Genomic DNA, 19,151 nt, shown 5'->3' with positions numbered 1-19,151 from the left:
AAACGCTATAATGAAATCAGAAAATGAATTCCTGTGAAATATGTACCATAGTTATTAATTTGAGATCCTTATTACCACCTACTGATTTTTAAAATCCTACGAAAGTTTAAATAAAACGCATTAATCGTTTAACATGTAACAAAGACAAGAATTGAGGTAACACACGCGTCCACTTCTTTTTTTAGGTCGAGCCAGGCCAGCGAATGGGCTACTCTGCGAGGCATGCTGTATTCAGGTATGGACTTGAAGCTCCGCCCACTCTCCGCCCATATTTTGCATTGGCTTGTGTCATTGTCCTTTGTAAACTGTGCTTTTCATTGGTCAATAGGCTTAGTAGTCCCTCTTTAGTACCACCTTGTCTCATTTTGTAACTTCCCATGAGGACACCCCTTGTTACATGCGTCGTTACCCTGTAGGTTGTAATTACAGCCTCCGAGCACCATTTGCTTAAATGGTTTTCTCCAGTGTACTATTGCAGGCAGGACACTCTTCTCTCCCATTGCTTTAAAAAAAAAAAAAAAAAAAAAAAAAAAAGGCACACTCATACAGTGGTGGACCTGCCTTTGGTTTATTTGTGGCGCTGAACGTGGGCGCATGTTTGTTTTTTTAGTATTTATTAACTTTTTTTTTTATTGCCCCATGCCACACTTTCACTTTAATGGTGGCTGTGCCCCTTTCCTTAGACGAGCCGCATCTAAGGAAAGGGGCGCGGTCGCCATTGAAGTGAAACCACTGCATAGGGCGCTTTTACAAAAAAAAAATATTTGTTTGTCAAGTTGGCAAACAAATGCTTCCTTTTGTAAAAGCGCCACATACCGTGCTTTCACTTTAATGGAGGCCGCACCCCTTTCTTTAGACACAGCTTGTCTAAGGTAAAGGGTGAGGCCGACATTAAAGTGAAAGCGCCGCATGGGCACTTTTACAAACAAGCATTTGCAATGCATTAGGTGTCACATTTACGAGAAGTTCGTAAAGACGAGACCCTCTTCAACATCTACATGGCCCCCCTCGCCGCCATCGTCCGACAACTCGTCCTCAACATCCAACATCCAGCTCATCCTCTCCCTCACCAAAGACCCCGCCACCGGTAGACTCAACTTCCAGAATGGTATGCAGGAGGTCGCCGTCTGGATGACCAACAGCTGCCTCAAGCTCAAAGCCGAGAAGACAGAAGTCCTCGTACTCTGAACCACCCCTTGAGCATGGGACAATACCTGGTGGTCGACAGCCCTCGGAAGCCCACCGACCCCCTCAGACCACACCAAAAACCTCGGCATCGTACTCGACTCATCCCTCACCATGAACCGACAGATCAACACCATCACCTTCAGCTGCTTCAACACTCTCCGCATCCTCCGCAGGACCTTCAAATGGTTCCCCCCGGATTCAAGGCAGACAGTCACCCACGCACTCACCACCAGCAGACTGGACTATGGAAACACTCTATACGCTGGCATGAACAAGTCCCTACTCCAGACACTCCAGACGATACAGAATTCTGCCGCCTGACTCGTCCTCGGCATCCCCCGGCACAAACACATCAGCCAACACCTTTGAACGCTCCACTGGCTCCCCGTGGAGAAGACAGTCACCTTCAAGATCCTCACCCACGCCTACAAATGCCTGCACAACACCGGACCCAAATACCTCAACAACAGAATCAACTTCCTCATACTTAAAAGGAACCTTTGATCTTCCAACCTCGCACTTGCCGAAACCCCATGCATCGGCAGAGCCAGAGCAGGTGGAAGATCCTTCTCTCACATTGCCGCCAAGACCTGGAACGAGCTCCCAGCATACATCAGACTCGCCCCCTCCCTGAACACCTTCAGGAAGTCCCTCAAGACCTGGCTCTTCGGCTAACGGAGCTGCGACCCGCCCCCCCCCAGCGCCTTGAGACCCTCACGGGTGAGTAGCGTGCTTAATAAACCCCTGATTGATTGACCTATTGCATTGCAAATGCTTATTTTTATAAACAAGGGAAGTGTAGAAGCCCGGGAGATGTCTCTGCTGGCCAGAAAGCACAAGGAAAGGTAAAATAGGTTTATTTTATTGGGATTTGGTTGACAAAATAAATGACTGGCCCCAAGAGAACCATAAATGTTTATTATTGTACGGTGGTGACGTGTACACGGCCAATATAGGCTCATGCTGGCCTGGGAGGTTTATTTGTATTTCAAGTCCACTGCCGATCGTTTGGCTGAGGGGTGGAACATCTGACACACCAGTGTTAAAATACAGTGCTCAAATACAATGCCCATGAAACATGTACAGATTGATGTTTAGCTGGTAGCTGGTATTCCGAAAAAGAACTGAAAAATACACCAGCCGTAGCATGTGTCCTTGAACATAAAAGAGGCCCCTGCAAGGCCTTACTGAGATGAGCGGTTCTGAAGATGCACATTGCATCATCTTGTTCTCAGTGACAAACAGTGCACAGTAGAGTGTACTGTGTTACTCTGTTTAAGGCACTGCCTTACAAAGACAACTAGAGTAGATAGTAGCAGGTAATTGACAGATGAAAGGAAGGCGATATGGGTCCAGACAACCGTGTGATTCTGGGCAAATAAATCACGTACTCTCTCTCGCTGCGTAATTGCATAATTCAACTGTAAAATCCCTACTTGAGTTACGGAAAATTGTATACCTTCCCAACATCCCCATTAATGTATAGCACCTTGGTACCTCTAAGCTTGGTTTGCGCTATATAGAATACCAATACATGCGGATACATCACTAGTGATCAATAGTTATCACAATATGGCCTTCTTGACAATCACTTCTGACCAGCTCCCAGAATACTGGACTTTTAATAAACACGTGGTGCACAGCGGTGGCTTTTTCAGTCCAACACCCAAGGTGCGACAGGTAAACCCAAACGCGGGCCCTGTGCTCACTGTTAGACAGGATTCATGCTATAAGTAGTGCATAAGGCCTACCTAGGCCTAAATCGACTGAGGTTGCTAGTGTACCTGTTCAGATGCGACCTAGATTGGTGTCAGTTCGGGCTCAAGTGTTCTCATTGGAGCAGAACCATGGCTGATTTGCATATGACTGGTTCCTTTCTTAGGTAATCTGGTGGGCAAAAAAGCAACGGACTGAGATGTTGTATCGAGTTACCAGTGGGTTCAATTAATTCAAGCATTTCGACCATCATTTTTGTTTTCCTCAGGCTTTTTAAGTTACTGCTGTAGATGTCTGCCTCATAAACTACCCCCAGAGAAGCTGGGAGATTTCTTATGGATCTAACCCTCCACAATTTATGTAGGAATCCCTGTCAGTGACATTGTGGAGGAATACTTCAGTGCTGCCCCTGTAACACTGGAAACATTCTACTGGGGCCACGTAGGGCGCTGCGATTAATCTGGGTCAAAAATGTAGGAGTAGGAACCTGCTGGGAACCTCTGTAGTCACCTCCAGGAGTATGCTTGGCTGGGCACAGCTGGTCAAATAGAATAGTCAGGAAGAGTTACCAGGATAGATAGAAGGGGCCCCAACCACTGAGACTCTAATTGGCCTAGAAGGAAGAGGACAGGTATATAACTACCAGTGATCGACCAGTGAAAAGCTGTTGCTGGAGAGGGAGAGGACTTGGCTCTGAAATGCAAGGGGAGCATGGTATTAGGGCTGCTAATAACCACAGTTTCTGTTTCCACTGTCCACTCGCCAGTGAGCTGATGGTTCATCACTACCCTCAACCCCGACACCCCTACCACCTCGACCAATGCCAACCTCACAGCCAAAGAACTCCACCGATGGATCTCCAATTGCGCAGACAAGCTCGCACCCCTACGTCACCCCGACAGACAGCGCCTCAGGAAGGCCAACTGGCTCACTGCGGACCTCCAGGAATCCAGACGCACCTGCAGACGTCTCGAGAAGAACTGGAGAAACAGCAAAACGTCAGAAGACCGCACCGCCTACAAGAACGCTATGACAGAATACCACCGACGCATTAGATCCACCAAAAGGGCCTTCATTCAGAACAAGATCCTCGCCAACTCCAGCAACTCCAACGAACTCTTCAGCGTCATCCAGGAATTCACCAAGACCCCAGCGAAACCACAGACATCACCCCATCCCAGGACCTCTGCAACAAGCTCGACTCCTACTTCCACCTGAAAACCAAGGGCCTCTACGACAACTTCAACGACCAGACATCCAACTCCGAAACCACTTCCCTCTCCAGCAACGCCAGCCTGCCCACTATCTCCTCCTGGACCCCAGTCACCACTGAAGACACCGCTTCGACCATGAAAGGCATCCACTCAGGGGCCCCACAGACCCCTGCCCGCTGCACATCTTCCACAGAGCTGCCACCGCCATCGCTCCAGAACTACGACGCACCATCAACTCCACCTTCAAGACTGGCATCTATCCCACTGACTGGAAACGCGCAGAAGTCAGACCCCTGCTCATGAAGCCCACAGCAGATCCTACGGATCTCAAGAACTACCGTCCCATCTCCCTCCCCCACTTCACGGCCAAAGTCAAAGAGAAGACCGTCAATGGACAACTAACAAAATTCATCGAAGGAAACTCCATCCTCGACCCCTCCCAATCCGGATTCCGCTGCAACCACAGCACTGAGACCGCCCTACTCGCCACCAAAGACGACATCCGCACCCTCATTGATTAAGGACACACCGCCGCGGCCCTGATCCTACTCGACATCACGGCAGCATTCGACACCGCCTTCCACCGCACACTCACCGCCAGACTCCACAACGCTGGCACACAAGGAACCGCTCTCGACTGGATCCGCTTGTTCCTCACTGGCAGAACCCAAAGAATCAGACTACCACCCTTCCTTTCCAAACCCAAGGAAATCAACTGTGGAGTACCCCAAGGTTCGTCACTTAGCCCCACGCTCTTCAACATCTACATGGACCCCCTCGCCGCCATCGTCAGACAGCACGGACTCAGCATAGTATCCAACGCCGACGACACCCAGCTCATCCTCTCCCTCACCAAGGACCCCACCACCACCAGAATCAACTTCCAGGAATTAATGTAGGACGTCGCTTCCTGGATGAGCAGCAGCTGCCTAAAGCTCAACTCGGAGAAGACGGAGGTCCTCGTCCTCGGCCCCTCCCGATCTGCATGGGACATCACCTGGTGGCCCACCACCCTTGGCAGCACTCCCACCCCCACGGACCACGCCCGGAACCTCGGCATCAAACTCGACTCCTCCCTCTCCATGACCTGACTGGTCAATGCCGTTGCCTCCAGCTGCTTCAACACCCTCCGCATTCTCAGAAAGACCTTCAAATGGATCCCCCCCGAATCAAGAAAGACCGTCACCCAGGCACTCATAACCAGAAGACTCGACTACGGAAACGCCCTCTACGCTGGGATAAAGTCTCTGCTCCACATGCTCCAGACCATACAGAACACCGCAGCCAGACTCGTACTCGACATACCCTGACACAAACACATCACCCAACACCTACGAAGCCTCCTCTGGCTCCCCGTTGGGAAGAGAGTTACTTTCAAGATACACACCCACACCTACAAATGCCTCCACAACACCGGACCCAATACCTCAACGAAAGAATCTCTTTCCACCTACCCAAGAGAAACCTACGATCCGCCGACCTCTTCCTCGCCGAAACCCCACGTATCCACAGAGCAAGAACAGGTGGAAAAGCCTTCTCCTACATCGCGGCCAAGACCTGGAACGAGCTCCTAATCAACATCAGATGCGCCCCCTCCCTGAACATCTTCAGGAAGCACTCAAGACCTGGCTTTTCTCCTGAATCGGAGCTGCTTACCCCCCCCCCCCCCTCCAGCGCCTTGATACCCTCACGGGTGAGTAGTGCGCTTACAATGCCCCTGATTGATTGACTGATTGATTGATTGACGACAAGCACAGATCCAGTAAAGGGAGGATTAGGGATGCCATGTGTGTACAAGGATATTTCATATGTGTGTGTGTAAAGCTGGAGTGACAACACGCAAGCACATGAGTTCCTGGACGAATGTATATAAGAGCAAGAATAGTTGTGCATGGGCATAGGAGATTTGAATCTGGGCTTATTATGTTTGTATGATGGTTGAACAAGGGCATATGACTGAACCTGGTCTTGTGATACTATCCATAGACATCATATGACGCTGTTCCAGGCATCAGAGGTACCAGTTAACACAACTAGGCAGTAACTGAAGATAAGAGGTTGTACCACTGATTATGGTAGGTAATTTGGACATATGAGGTTGAATAATGGTTGTAGAGACTATATGAGGGCATATAAGTTTCTACCTTGCATTTTGATGGTTGAACCTATACATATGAAACTGACACAGCATGATCGAACACGGACAATGAAGCTTTGGCTCCACACAGAGGAGTATTACTCTCTTATCTCATGCTGCTACTGTTTGGTATACACTTCCACCGTCTATAAAGTGCATCCGTTGGAATGAGGGAATACTTTTATCTCATAAAAAAATGCACTGAATCATCACACGGTTTGCCATGTTCAATGTCTATTACCAGAATGCATTCTATACAGAAAGCAATCCTTATTTGCACCTTTTGTCCAACACTGGCAAAGCCAATAAGGCAGACTTTAAAGTGATCAACATCAGTTATGCATGCAACAACTGGATCCAACATTTGAGAAACACTGTGTTTACACCAGGTGCTTTAAGACCAGATCTACTGTCTTTGCCAGGCTTGTTTTCTCTTCTTCCTCAGGCCTGAGGTCACTCTCCGCTACCAAGGGGTAGGGGGGTGTACTTAAAGGAAATTTTCTGCAAGTTCACTGCGACGTCCAAATACAAAACTTCTCATTAGTGTTTCGATTTTTCGCTAAAGCAGAAGAGTGACTGTACATTCGAGCTGGCCAAATCTTTGAGTAATGTGAAGACGGTTTGTTCCCTTACAGCTAGTCACCCACAAATCTGATTCCAGCTGTAGCCCTGATAAACACGGATCATGAACTTGCAGCCTATTTAGTAGCCGTGGATCAGTATATACAAAATGGTACCAGAGGGTTAGGTGAGAAAGACAGGAGGATATGGTGGACTGAGAGAGTAGCCGGAAGTTGTGAGAAGAAAGTGGGGAAAGTTGGAAGGTTGGTTGGTCCTGCTCTTCACTGGTCGGAAAGACGTAATAGCGTGAGGTGGTAAATCGCCGTAGCCAAAATCTGTGTATAAATGTGAAAAAGCTTCCCGGGTAAGTGGGTAACTCACAAAATTATCAACTGCACTGTACAGTTGGTTAGTGCTACAAGGAAGATGTGACTCATTAAGTGTACTCATGTCTACATCACTAACAATGAAATTACGTAGAAACAAGTAACAAGACTGCTTCATGTAAAATATATAGCACACTGACATGGAAACCAAATGCCACACAGTTAATATCTGTTCAATACCTTTGCAACGATGTTCCTTCAAGCATGTTGTAATGTGTGCTATACCAAATGGCTAATCTATGCAGTTATCCATAATGAAGACAACTCGACATTGCTGCATGATATCAAAAACTCAGAGTGAGTATTGCTTTGAAGGTTGGGATTTCAAAATCTAAAAAACGATTTCTCTTCAGGAAATCTACACTAATGTGTGAGAAGAGTGTTGGACATGATTTACGATTTAAGACCAACAGTCCACCGAATTTAGTGAACGATGGTCAAATTAGTGGTGCGCAATTCTAATCCTTGATAAACAGAAAAGGAATCAAAATTATATTTGATCTAATTTAAATGTCATTCTTCTATGGGAGAAACTGAGAAAAATAAGTTTGCTCAGTGCTTATGTCTGCCAGAATGATGCAAAATCAATACAGTATTCCAATTTCGCCGGCTGCAGCATGTTGTAAAATATTCTGCGAAGTTGTTGAGACATTTTTGCTGCTAGATGTAGCACAACTTTTACACTATAGTACAACTTTGGGTACTCTCAATGAAATCCTGGCAGCACATAAAAGACGACTGCACACATTAAACCAGGTTTTGGCAGATAATTAATACGCGCTCCAACAAGTTTATTTGTTCAACTCTTGAAGGATAAGCTTCAGTCAATTGAACTGATTGCTTATTTGGTGCTGTCATCGCATAAAAGGCATTTTGACATGCTGTTAAATGACAGAGCATTGAGATAAATCGAGACGCTGTATCCTTTAATGGATATCTCAATTCCCTCAGCGATTGGTGTGTAAAAATGTTTGCTTTTGAGCGCATTAATAGGCTATAACGTTTTAATCACATCCAAGCTCCTTTCAAGGATTGGGCAAAAGAAGATTTCATTAAAAAAACATGCTTGGAAGCTTCTGTAGTGAAAAGTAATACAACTTAGACTAGATACCTTAAGTCATCATTCCTTTCCTGCACACTACACATTGTTGACTGCTGCATACACTGGAATATTTTGAAAGCAGAACAAACCTTTGTCATCAACGAGAAATAAGTGTGTTTTTTGGCATAAGCTACAATTTTTTGTACCTGGACTTGAAAACATATTTTAAGATACACCACAGGAAACCCCTTAGGCTTAAAACCCTTGCACGAATGCAGAAATCTAGCTAAGTGACAGAGTTATAATTCGGTGAACCCTGAATTGTTAGCAAAGAAAAAGACCAAAGGAAAATGTAGCCATCAAGGTATGACTCCTAAAATTAAGATTCTGCATAAGAAAGCTGTAAAAGAAATACTGCAATTAAAAGTATACTTCAAAAATATTTTAATCAAATAAATTACTCCTGGAATTGTATCTGGGGTAGCATGGTCTTTCCCTCAAACCCTGTCCTGATTTATATTGTAGAGGTAGAATGCAATTTTTGAGCACAGTGTATCCGACTATCTGAATGTTCAGCGTATGTCCACAATTTATCAAGGTTGTCCAAATTCTGCCTTCCTCCATTCGACCAAATGTAAACAGGGCTATGTGTGCGCGTGGAGCATTTGGAGAAATAACAGACGTGGCTCTTAATCAAGGGCAGTAGGCCGAGCTGGCATTGCACAAGGTCACCTTTCTCGCCAGGATCCGGGGGCGGCGCTGCCTGGCCAGCCCAACAGCACCACTGCTGCTTCTCTCTCTTACAGCTCAGCACCCGGGCACAGCTGCCCATTCAGCCAGAACATCACAGGGAATTAAAGCCATACACCTCCTTCTGTGGAGCACAATTGAGCTGGAACAAAAAATCAATCTGGAGCTTGCTCCGCTATGCTCGCATTCCTGAGGCTGGTCAGGTTCACTTTCAGAAAGGAATACCAGTTGCCAAGCACAAAGGTCACGCTCATAATGCACTTGAAGGCTTGCTTTTTGTGTTTTAGATCTGCCATCATAGAAGTATCCCAGGCACTTTAAAAACAACTACTGTTTATAATGGAAATCCGTGGAAAGCAGATTTGTAACGAGTGTGCCATTTTAAGAATAGGTGTCCAGTGTTTTGTTGAGCAATGTGCCTCAGGCAAGAGGATATATCAACGGTGGTGTTTACACACAGCACTGATTTTTTTGTTACATAGAATGCTTTTTTTAAGCCACCTAATGCCTTACGGAGAGATGCCCGTGCAATATTTATGCAAATTAGCGACTTGCTTATAGTTTATAAGTTTCTTATTAGCATATAAGGCTTTACAAATCAGCACGTGCAAATACATTGTTTTCCAAGTTATGCGTTTGTATGCATTTTCGCAAATTATGTATTGCTACTTACAGTTAAAAATCCACAGCACACAGCCTTGCATCACATTTAAGAGTAAACACATATTTGCAGTTCTTTCATAAAAGCACATTAATACTATTCATCTAAAAAAGGCGTATTCACCCCCAAAACTAAGCAGCTGTCAACAATAGGGTATAAGGCGCGTGCACACCGCCTGCAAGGCTTACCAGAGTTACTATTAGTCGCTTAATAATTGTTTTGGTAAGTGACATTCAAGGTTGAATGAGCAGGAGAGCCGCTGCTGTAAGTCTGCACATTAAATTATCAAGACTTGAATAACAATGGACCACAGAAGGGCCCCAGCCAGCCAGGAGCAGTTTTGAAGCTCCCGTCTGCTTCCCTCATATCTGCCTGCCATGCTCTTGTCATTCCTTATGCTACAGAACATCAATCATAAATAAAGAGGCTGCCCTCAGAGCGGCCAGGTCTGATTTACAAACATTAGCAGGGAATGCAATTACAGTGCCCTTAATGGCCAACACAATGCGGCTAACCCCTGCAAGAAAGACTCAAGATGAAAAACTCAAACACACTGAAATGTTTACAAATTTACAAAAGAAAAAGGTATTATAGCATCCATTCCAGCTCCTTATCTTGTGTTTAGGACATTATTTATTAAAAGCATTTACAAACAGACGAGACGAGCTACATTTAAAAAAAATGTATTTTTGTTTGCATGTCCCACTATCTTTAGGTGATAAATTGATACTTGTTAATAAACGGTAAGCCTTAACGCGATACATAGCCCGCGATTCTTTCTTGTGGTTGTCCATAATTTAACACTCATTACAATTAAGTCACTGTATCATAAAGGGTCTGGTGTCTGCACCTGCAGCCTTTTCCTTACACAGTAATTAATAGATAACTTCAAATAGATGTACACGTTTCAAAGAGCATCGGCTGAAATCATGCAACCGTGGGAATCTATGTCCCAATATGCTATAATGACATCGTGCTAATCCGCGGTGCACAAACAACAAATACATCAAAAGAACAGCGACCACATTGTACATCTGCATCAAACAATACAGTCTCAACAATGTCCTCTTTGGAAGGGAACGCACGGTGTGATCACACAACCACAAATAAATGAACAAAAAATCCAGTTTCAAGTTAACACCATATCTTCAATTCAGGTGCTAATCTCAGGAGATGCGAGCCTATTTCCAGTCCCAAAGAAGGATAAAACTTCCCCAATCCAGTCAGTGTTCTCGCTGTCATAAAATGCAATCGCTTGTCTTTGAAGTCGAGAGCAATAAAAGTCCTGAAACAAGTAAGCAGGCAGCAGCAAGCAGCAGCCCGGCAGAGAGCTGCCTGCCTTCTCCTGGCTGGGAGAGCCTGGGAGGAGGCAGCCTCTCTCGGCTCATTACCACAAGCAGGGAGAATAATAATAAAAGTTTAACGGCAGCCGGGTCCCAGGGAAAGGCTGTCTTTTTTCCTCAGGATAAAACAGTGAGGAGTGCGGAGCCGGCACTGCGGGGCTGGAGGCTTCCCGGCGGCAGGCAGGCGGCAGTGCCCCGCGCTCGCCGCTCTGGCGCTGCTCTATGGTCGCTGCCGCTAATCAATGATTGAACTGAACAAAGGCAAGGGAAGCGAGGATCAATTTCTAATACCTATCAATCGGCGGACGGAGCGCTTTTCGGACCCCAAACTCGACCCAAACCAGCCCCGGGCCCGGCCACCCCCTCGCCGGGCCCCTGAGGGGTGCCCCCGCGGCGAAAAAGCGCGGGCCGGCCACTCACCTGCAGTCGTCCCAGATCAAATTTCTTCCAATATTGAAACATCGATCCCACATTGGCGGCCATCTTGGGGGCTATTGAAGAGAGCTTTTTTTTTTTCCTCTCCGCGCTCAGAGGCAGGGCTCGGTATCGGGGCTGGACTCCCCGCCTCAGCCCGGGCGGGCTCTCCTCCTTTTATCACCCCTTTTTTTTTCAAAAGATAAAAAGCCCAGAAGTGCGGAAAGGGGTGCGCGTGCGAAAGACTTCCCGAGGAGCCGGGCGCCGCCACCGCCGCGGCATGTTTACCACACACGCAGACATGCAAACACATACAACAAATTACACACGGGCGCACACACGAAGTACACGCCGCGCTCGGGTCAATTTGGGAAGTGTGCAATTGGATTGCACTTGACTTTGCTTTGGCGAAAGTTATCGATACTGACGTATAACGTGCTGATCGATGCGGGCTGAGGAGGGGGAGGGTGGGTTGTGCAATTCAATTAAACAGCTGGGGCTTTTGAGGGTTGCGCTGAGAGAAATGTAAATAAATAAATAAAGTTGGTGAGCTGCTCTTTTGCATGGTACTTGTACAGCCGGCTCAGGGTGGCCATTTCTCAGGACGCCCACCACCCCCCGCCTGCACTGCCCGCTGCTGGTATGTAGGATTTAACCACAGCAATCGGACAGCAACAACAATTTATGACAGCATTGTGTCTGGGAGGCAGGCGGAGACTGAATGATAGTGCATTTCTTTCCAGTAACTGAACGTTGCTGCAGCAAGCCCTCAGCAATAGAAATTGAAAGAGTTTAAAAAAAATTGTTTTTATATATTTTTTCCTCCAAGGAATAACTGATGTACATTTTATCTATCACAGTATAACTGGAAGAGGGGCATCTTGGCATTCTGCACTGGGATGCTGGATCAATGGGACACTTGACCACTAGAAAGTTAATTATTAATTATTGATTTTTCCTTCCAGATATTAGTGGGTTTCTGGGAGCTGTTAGATTTCTGTTTAAAGCGCATTTAAAATGCAATCTCTCAGAATTTCATCAAATAATATATATATATTTTTTATTTTCCCGCCTGAACTACTTTGCATAACATGGGCACACCATATAAAAATAGTTATATTAATTGTGACATAATGTTGTGCTCTACACGTCACTTAGGCTGTTAATGCTTAGATTACTTACCGGTAATTCCATTTCTGCAAGTCCTTCCTCGCTCCAGCATATCTTTCTGGAGCATGTGTCCTGCTGACAATGGACCTACTGCTATTTCTAATACAGAAGGAAGGGATCACACGGTACATGGGGTTCCTTATAAATAAGCTCCTTTGACCCAAAATGTCCACTTATCTACTGGAGCAAGGAAGATCCCAGAATAATGGAATTACCAGTAAGTAATTTAAGCATCATCTCCTCATGCTTCCTCTTCAGTCATTATCTTTGAGGAATACCCAAGCATCAAACATTTGTGGATCAAACACCATATACTTGGGTTAAATACTGAAATCATTTTATTCAACAAGCAAATAGGTGCAATAGTTGGAACTTAACTGTTGTTGAAAGGACTTTCGCTCTGAAAACTTCAAAGTTGTCGGACTCACACGGTAAATAATAATGATTTGCAAATGTAGAAGGATGTGACTGTCTTAAAAATCTCTAAGATAGAGGCTCCCAGGAACTCTGTCCAGGAAGTGGCCATACTTCTGGCCAATCTACCCTGAATCCCCCCCAGGCAAGAGTTACTTTTTTTCTGAGTAAAATACACAATTGCATATCTTATTATCTACCTACCCATAGAAGAAGATGACAGTTTTAAACCTTTTCTGCCTTAATGAAAGTTAATAGTCTACCTTCCTGAATAAGGAAATTTGTCAATGTATGTAAGGACCATTATTCTTATCTCTAAGATATGAAGGAGCTGATCTTCCTGAGAAATTAGATTTGGGACATACGCCAATAGGATCACACGCTGCTGAATTAAATATTGAGTTGTCCTTGGGGACAAAAGAAGGAACCATATTATTGATGAATTTGAAAAAAAAAATACTTTAAGAAGATTGACAAGGCAAGGCTCTTAGCTCACCCAACCTCCAGGATTGGGTCCAAAACCAATAACAAATGCCAGTCCAAAACAATCTTTTTCACAGCAGGTCTAGTTATTGGGAAACATTTCAACATTCTGGAGGAATAAAATTCTAACTCTCTTGCCGCCTCCCATGATCACTGCTTTCTGAGAGTCCAGACTGCTAACCCTAAAGTAAAACCAATTTGCAGGAATTCCAAAATCTTTAACTCATTAAAAGCTATTGGGTCCCAATTAATCTGTACACCTCCTCTTGAAAGTTGTCAAATGTCTGAAAAAGGCCTGCAACGTAGAAGGTCTTTTTTAGCCCAATGTCTGAAAAAGGCATGCGACGTAGAAGGTCTTTTTAGAGCCCTGAACTGCCAAGACTATTTGTTTAGACAATTGCTTTCTTTGTAACCCTAACATTTCAACCTCCAGTCCGTCAATTTTAGATGGGAGGGACCTCTCTGCTCAACACTGGGGAGCCTAACATTGATTGAATAATAGGCGCACCCCACCCCCATCTGACAAAGAGGAAATTAGGAGGAGCAGGGTCAGAAGGGCAGAATCATCAACACTCTAGTTCTCTCTCTCTCTGTATCCTCATGTATACCCTCAGTATCAGAGGGAATGTTGAAATGCATAAAGCAGTATTCTGGGCAATGACGAAGTCATGGCATTCCTTCCAAGAACCATGGACTCTTGAACCTGGAAATTAATCTAGAGCACAGAGCATTCTGAGCTGTGACGAACAAATCTGAGAAAATCTCATCTTTGAACTTACAATGTTGAATACTACTGAATTCAAGTGGAAATCTTGGGATGAGGGAACAGTGTCTGTTTGCCATCACATTGTCTACTCCTCTGATATGTACTGCAGTAAGAGAACACAGCTTTTGTTCTGCCTACCACAATTTTGATACAGCTGATGCCTCCTTGCCTATTTAGATGTTTTTTTAGTCCTCATCACCATTGAACATGCAATGCTACTTTGAGGCCCAGCATATTTGAATACAAGGTTACCAGACCTCTTACAGAATCTTCATTCAAATTTCTGAAATTAACCTATCTCAAGGTCATTTGAAATGAGCCTACAGGATCCTATACCTGTCCGCTAGCTGGCGTAATCATCGGATTTATCATTTAGAAACATTCCTTGCCCTTCATTTACCAGTCTCTCATTGGTTGACAGCATTTTGTCTTCTTTTCACTAAAATATGTTCTGGTATAACTGCTATTTTCTTTGATCAACAAAATACATTCTTTAGCATTATAATGAGCCTTATCAATCAATTTGTTACATATCAGATGTCTAGCCACCAACATCAGATGGAAATGTAGTTTTTTTATGGTCATGTACTACTCATGCATCCTTTTCATCAACACCAAACAATTTCATGATTGGGATTACCTCAAACTTGGATCCTATAGGTGCAATTATACGTTTACTTACGTTGTCGAAATTTGCTTTCAAGATGGCGCATGATACGGACATGTGTATGTTATCTGCATTTGGAAAACTGCACTTCTTGCACAGACAGGGAGGGGGGTCAGTAGGAAGGATGTGGAAAGAAGAGATGATTACGTTTGAGAGTAGCAGGGCTAACGGTATCATATATAAGCTCAAAAGATACTTGCCATAATATTTCCAGTTCTTCACACGGTAAGCATCCATTCCACTTCTGGCTGGCTGGTTATTTACCCTTCTTCTTAGTATCACACAGCAGACCAATCTACTTTGCAACTTCTTTCTATAGTATTTTGTTTGTATGTAAGCCTCTTTCTACTTTCGGATCCATGGGACTCCCCTCTTCTTCTACTGCTGCCAACCATGAATAGAGATGTATGCATTTGAACTTAGACAGATTGCCCAAAGTTCTGCAGGATATTTTGTCGCAGGAATTCAGGCCATTAACATCTATAGAAACTCCCCACTTTGCTGACTTAAGGGGAACACTTAAGGCATCTTTCAAGAATACAGGGATCCCTAGCGATCCCCATATCGGTGCTTGACCTCAGTAGTATGGGACTGCCCATCTGCTCCTTACATTATACCAAACTTTGGTGACCTTCTTTAGGACCTGCAGCCTGATATTTTTAAAATATTTACGAGAGCCAAACATATATAGAAAGCCATTGGCACTATTCAGGCTGTTAAGCGTTGCCAAAAAACAACTGTCCCACCTCCAAGTCAGTTAGTGTTCCAAGAAGCATCCTGAAAGTTTTCTACTGAAAAGTCCAACAATATAGTTGAACATTTGGAACCTTTAACCTTCTCCCCCTCTTCAATCTGTTCCTCAAGTTTTTCCAAGCTATCCTTACCCCTCTGCTGATATTATTCTGTTTTTTTTTATAAAGAGAATCTGAGTCGAACCATAGTTGATGCAATTGAATAAAAAGGTCAGTTTGGGCAGAATTCACATCTTTACTAGGTTGACTCTTACCAAAAAGAGACAAAGAAAGATCCAACCATTTCTTAAGATACTTCTTAATATCGAGCACAATCCTGCCTAGGTTCTTTTGGGGTACTAATTCCAGATCCTGAAAGATATCCACACCCAAATATCTAATTTGAGTACAAACCAGCCGATTGATACTTTCTATATTCTAAGCCACAATCTCAGTCTTCTCTTGATTGAAGCGATACCAAAGGGGATGATGGACGGAGGGTTTGAGCAAATCAAACACTCACCCCCAGTCAACTGATCTGGGTTTAATCCATCATCATTCTTTAGCTCACTCCACCACCCCAGTTCAGACATGGCCATATGCAAATCAGTCTGACCCTGTGGATCATGGATTTAATCCATCATCATTCTTTAGCTCACTCCACCACCCCAGTTCAGACATGGCCATATGCAAATCAGTCTGACCCTGTGCCTCATGGGAACAGTCCAGCCCGAACTGCCAAGCCATGTCTTCCTTGGACCGGAAACAAGCATCCTGGGCCCAGTTTCGGGTTCATAACCCTCATCAGCCAGGCTATCTTGAATCCAGTGGCAAAGTGAGCAAGTGACCCACGTCCGGACATACCCTGCCAACTTAGGGCGAACAAAGTGATACTAAAGGGGATGATGGACGGAGCGTTTGAGCAAATCAAACACTCGCCCTCAGTCAACTGATCTGGGTTTAATCCATCATAATTCTTTAGCTCACTCCACCACCCCAGTTCAGACATGGCCATATGCAAATTAGCCTGACCCTGTGCCTCATGGGAACAGTCCAGCCCGAACTGCCAAGCTATGTCTTCCCTAGACCGTAAACAAGCATCCTGGGACAGGTTTCGCTTTGTTCGCTTTGGTTTATGAACCCGAAACCGGTCCCCGGTCTCCATATTCAAAATTCTGCTAGTTCCTGACTTTCCCTCTTTCTTGCACCCATGGCTATATTAGCAAATTACGTTTTTCTTTGTACCTATGTAATTGAAATGTTATTCTCCCCTTGTTCTACCAACCTTGAAGCGTTTCCAACTTCTCCATTAAAGGCACCAATCCCTGCTCCTCTGCCCTTTCTGATCTCTATGCCCTTAGTGATAACCCCACAAAAATATGCTTTATAGGCATCCCAGAATATGCTTATTGGTGAGGTACCCAAGTTTGTTTCAATAAAGAGGATTGTGCTTATCTTTATATCTTGTACTTAAGAAGGCTTTACAAGAATAAAAATATTTTCTTTCTCAACTCTTATATCAAACTCACTAGGGCATGAGCTGAGAGAAAATATTTAATATTTTAACTGCTTTTACTTGTTTTGAGGAATGTCCATCAAGTAGACAGTAATCTGTTAAAAAACCATGACCATTTTTCTTAATATGAAACAAAAAGACCTTCTTATGCCCCACTCTCATCCTCCAAATATCTACTTAACCCAGATCTTCCATGATATTTTTTACAGATGCCGCCATCGTAGGTGCAATACAATGCGAACGACTTGTTGAGCAATTTAGGGCCATATTCATGAACATATTAAAGCACACCCCCAGAAGATTGGTGCATTATACTCTTATGGGACTCTCATACGGCTGGTTAAGAGGGGCTGTGTCAACCGTGTAAGGTCTAGAATACCCTATGCATAAAATATGCAACATAAACCTACAATAGTACTATAACTCACTTCCCACCCTTATCTTCTTCTGAGGCCAGAATCTAAATATTTGAGTGTGCCCTGATTATGATTGTAACTCCCTTATTATGAGCTATTTGTGTTGTACATACAACTTGCTGAACCTACGCCTAGTACTTAAATACATTTTTACACTGTATCTCAGCTAGGTGTGTTTCCTGCAAAACAATGATATGAGCCCCACATCCTCTTAAATATTCCATTATATTTGACTGATATAATAAGTGTGTCTTTCACCCCAGACAACACTTTGCCTCAAAAAAGGCCAACCCCCTTTTTGAAAGCATTTGACAGGAAAAAAAAAATATATATATACTGCACAGTTTAGTAAAATCATCAAGAGAAGATGGGATATCCTCACACAAGATCACATGTTGAGAGAGAAATTGGGACAACATCCCTCAATAACTTACAGAAAGGGCCCCTCACTTAAGGATATGCTAATCAGGAGCCAAATGGAACATCGCAAACCCAATTGGTTGGAGAGGACAGGGGGATTCCACAAGTGTGGAGAGTGCAAGGCGTGCAGCAACAGTCAAAACGTGAGAAAAGTCAAATTACAGAGAACCACCAGGCAGTGGATCATTAAAAAGAACATAAGCTGTGGAACTGATTTTGTAATTTACGTGATCACTTGCCCTTGTGGCAAGTGGTACATTGGATCCACCACTTTCCCAGTGAAGAAAAAGATTTTAGAGCACTGGCGAGCTATCACAAACAAAGATTTTAGCTATAGCACTGCTAGACATTTTAACCAAAAATAAAAAGAGCTATTGATGGACGGAATGCAGAACAAATGAAAAAATTCACCCCCATTCAAGAGATCTGGGTTAAATCCATCATTCTTTTGCTCACCATGCCACCCCAGTTTAGATCTGGCCATATGCAAATCAGTCTTGACCCTGTGCCTCATCGGAACAGTCCAGCCTGATCTGCCAAGCCAGGTCCTCCCTGGACTAGAAACAAGCATCCTAGGACCGGTTTTGGGGTTTCACCAAAGACATTTTAACCAGGCACACAATGGAGATTGGACGGCTGCCAAATAATTTGCCCTATATACCATCCCCAAAAGTCCGTGGGGGGATAACTGAGTTCAATCACTGAGAAGGTCTGAATCTAGATTTATTCTACAGGCTGGGAGTGTCTTCCCGTTTGGAATGAATAACGATGAGGAGATGCATGTACATCTTTAAATCTGCTTCTTTACATGGTATATTTCAGGAACTGGAGTTTGCAATCTGAATATGTTATTTGTTTGTATTGTAGAAGTATATTGCATTACCCGTCCCTCACTTTTTCTTTTTGTATCCCTAAATGTTATGTGACTTGCATGCATATTGTTTTTTGACCTACAGGAGATGGCGGATGACCACTTACCATTATAGTGACTTAACATTTCCCGCGACAGACAATGTATGAGTTTGACCTTTTTAAAACTATTGATTGGTTTTTAGTACTGTCAATTGCATTTCTACTAACGACCTTTGTAACACATTGCTAACATTACTCTGTTTTATTGTTTTTTTGCAGATCCACTAGATGGCTCCCAGGGTTA

At 44.2% G+C, this 19,151-nt stretch overlaps 1 protein-coding gene across 2 annotated transcripts in view; it reads right to left on the bottom strand.

Moving 5' to 3' along the window:
- CUX2 (cut like homeobox 2) overlaps positions 1-11,680 on the bottom strand; it is an 864,175-nt gene extending 852,495 nt beyond the window's left edge. For both annotated transcript variants that reach the window (XM_085636433.1, XM_085636434.1), the window contains exon 1: positions 11,419-11,680. The gene's annotated coding sequence lies outside the window, so the exon portion shown is untranslated. The remainder of the gene's footprint in view (positions 1-11,418) is intronic.
- Between the last annotated feature and the right edge of the window lie 7,471 nt (positions 11,681-19,151).

The sequence above is a fragment of the Triturus cristatus genome, chromosome 11, assembly GCF_964204655.1.
Source record: "Triturus cristatus chromosome 11, aTriCri1.1, whole genome shotgun sequence".
NCBI lineage: Eukaryota > Metazoa > Chordata > Amphibia > Caudata > Salamandridae > Triturus > Triturus cristatus.
This window is presented reverse-complemented; position numbering and strand designations above follow the sequence as displayed.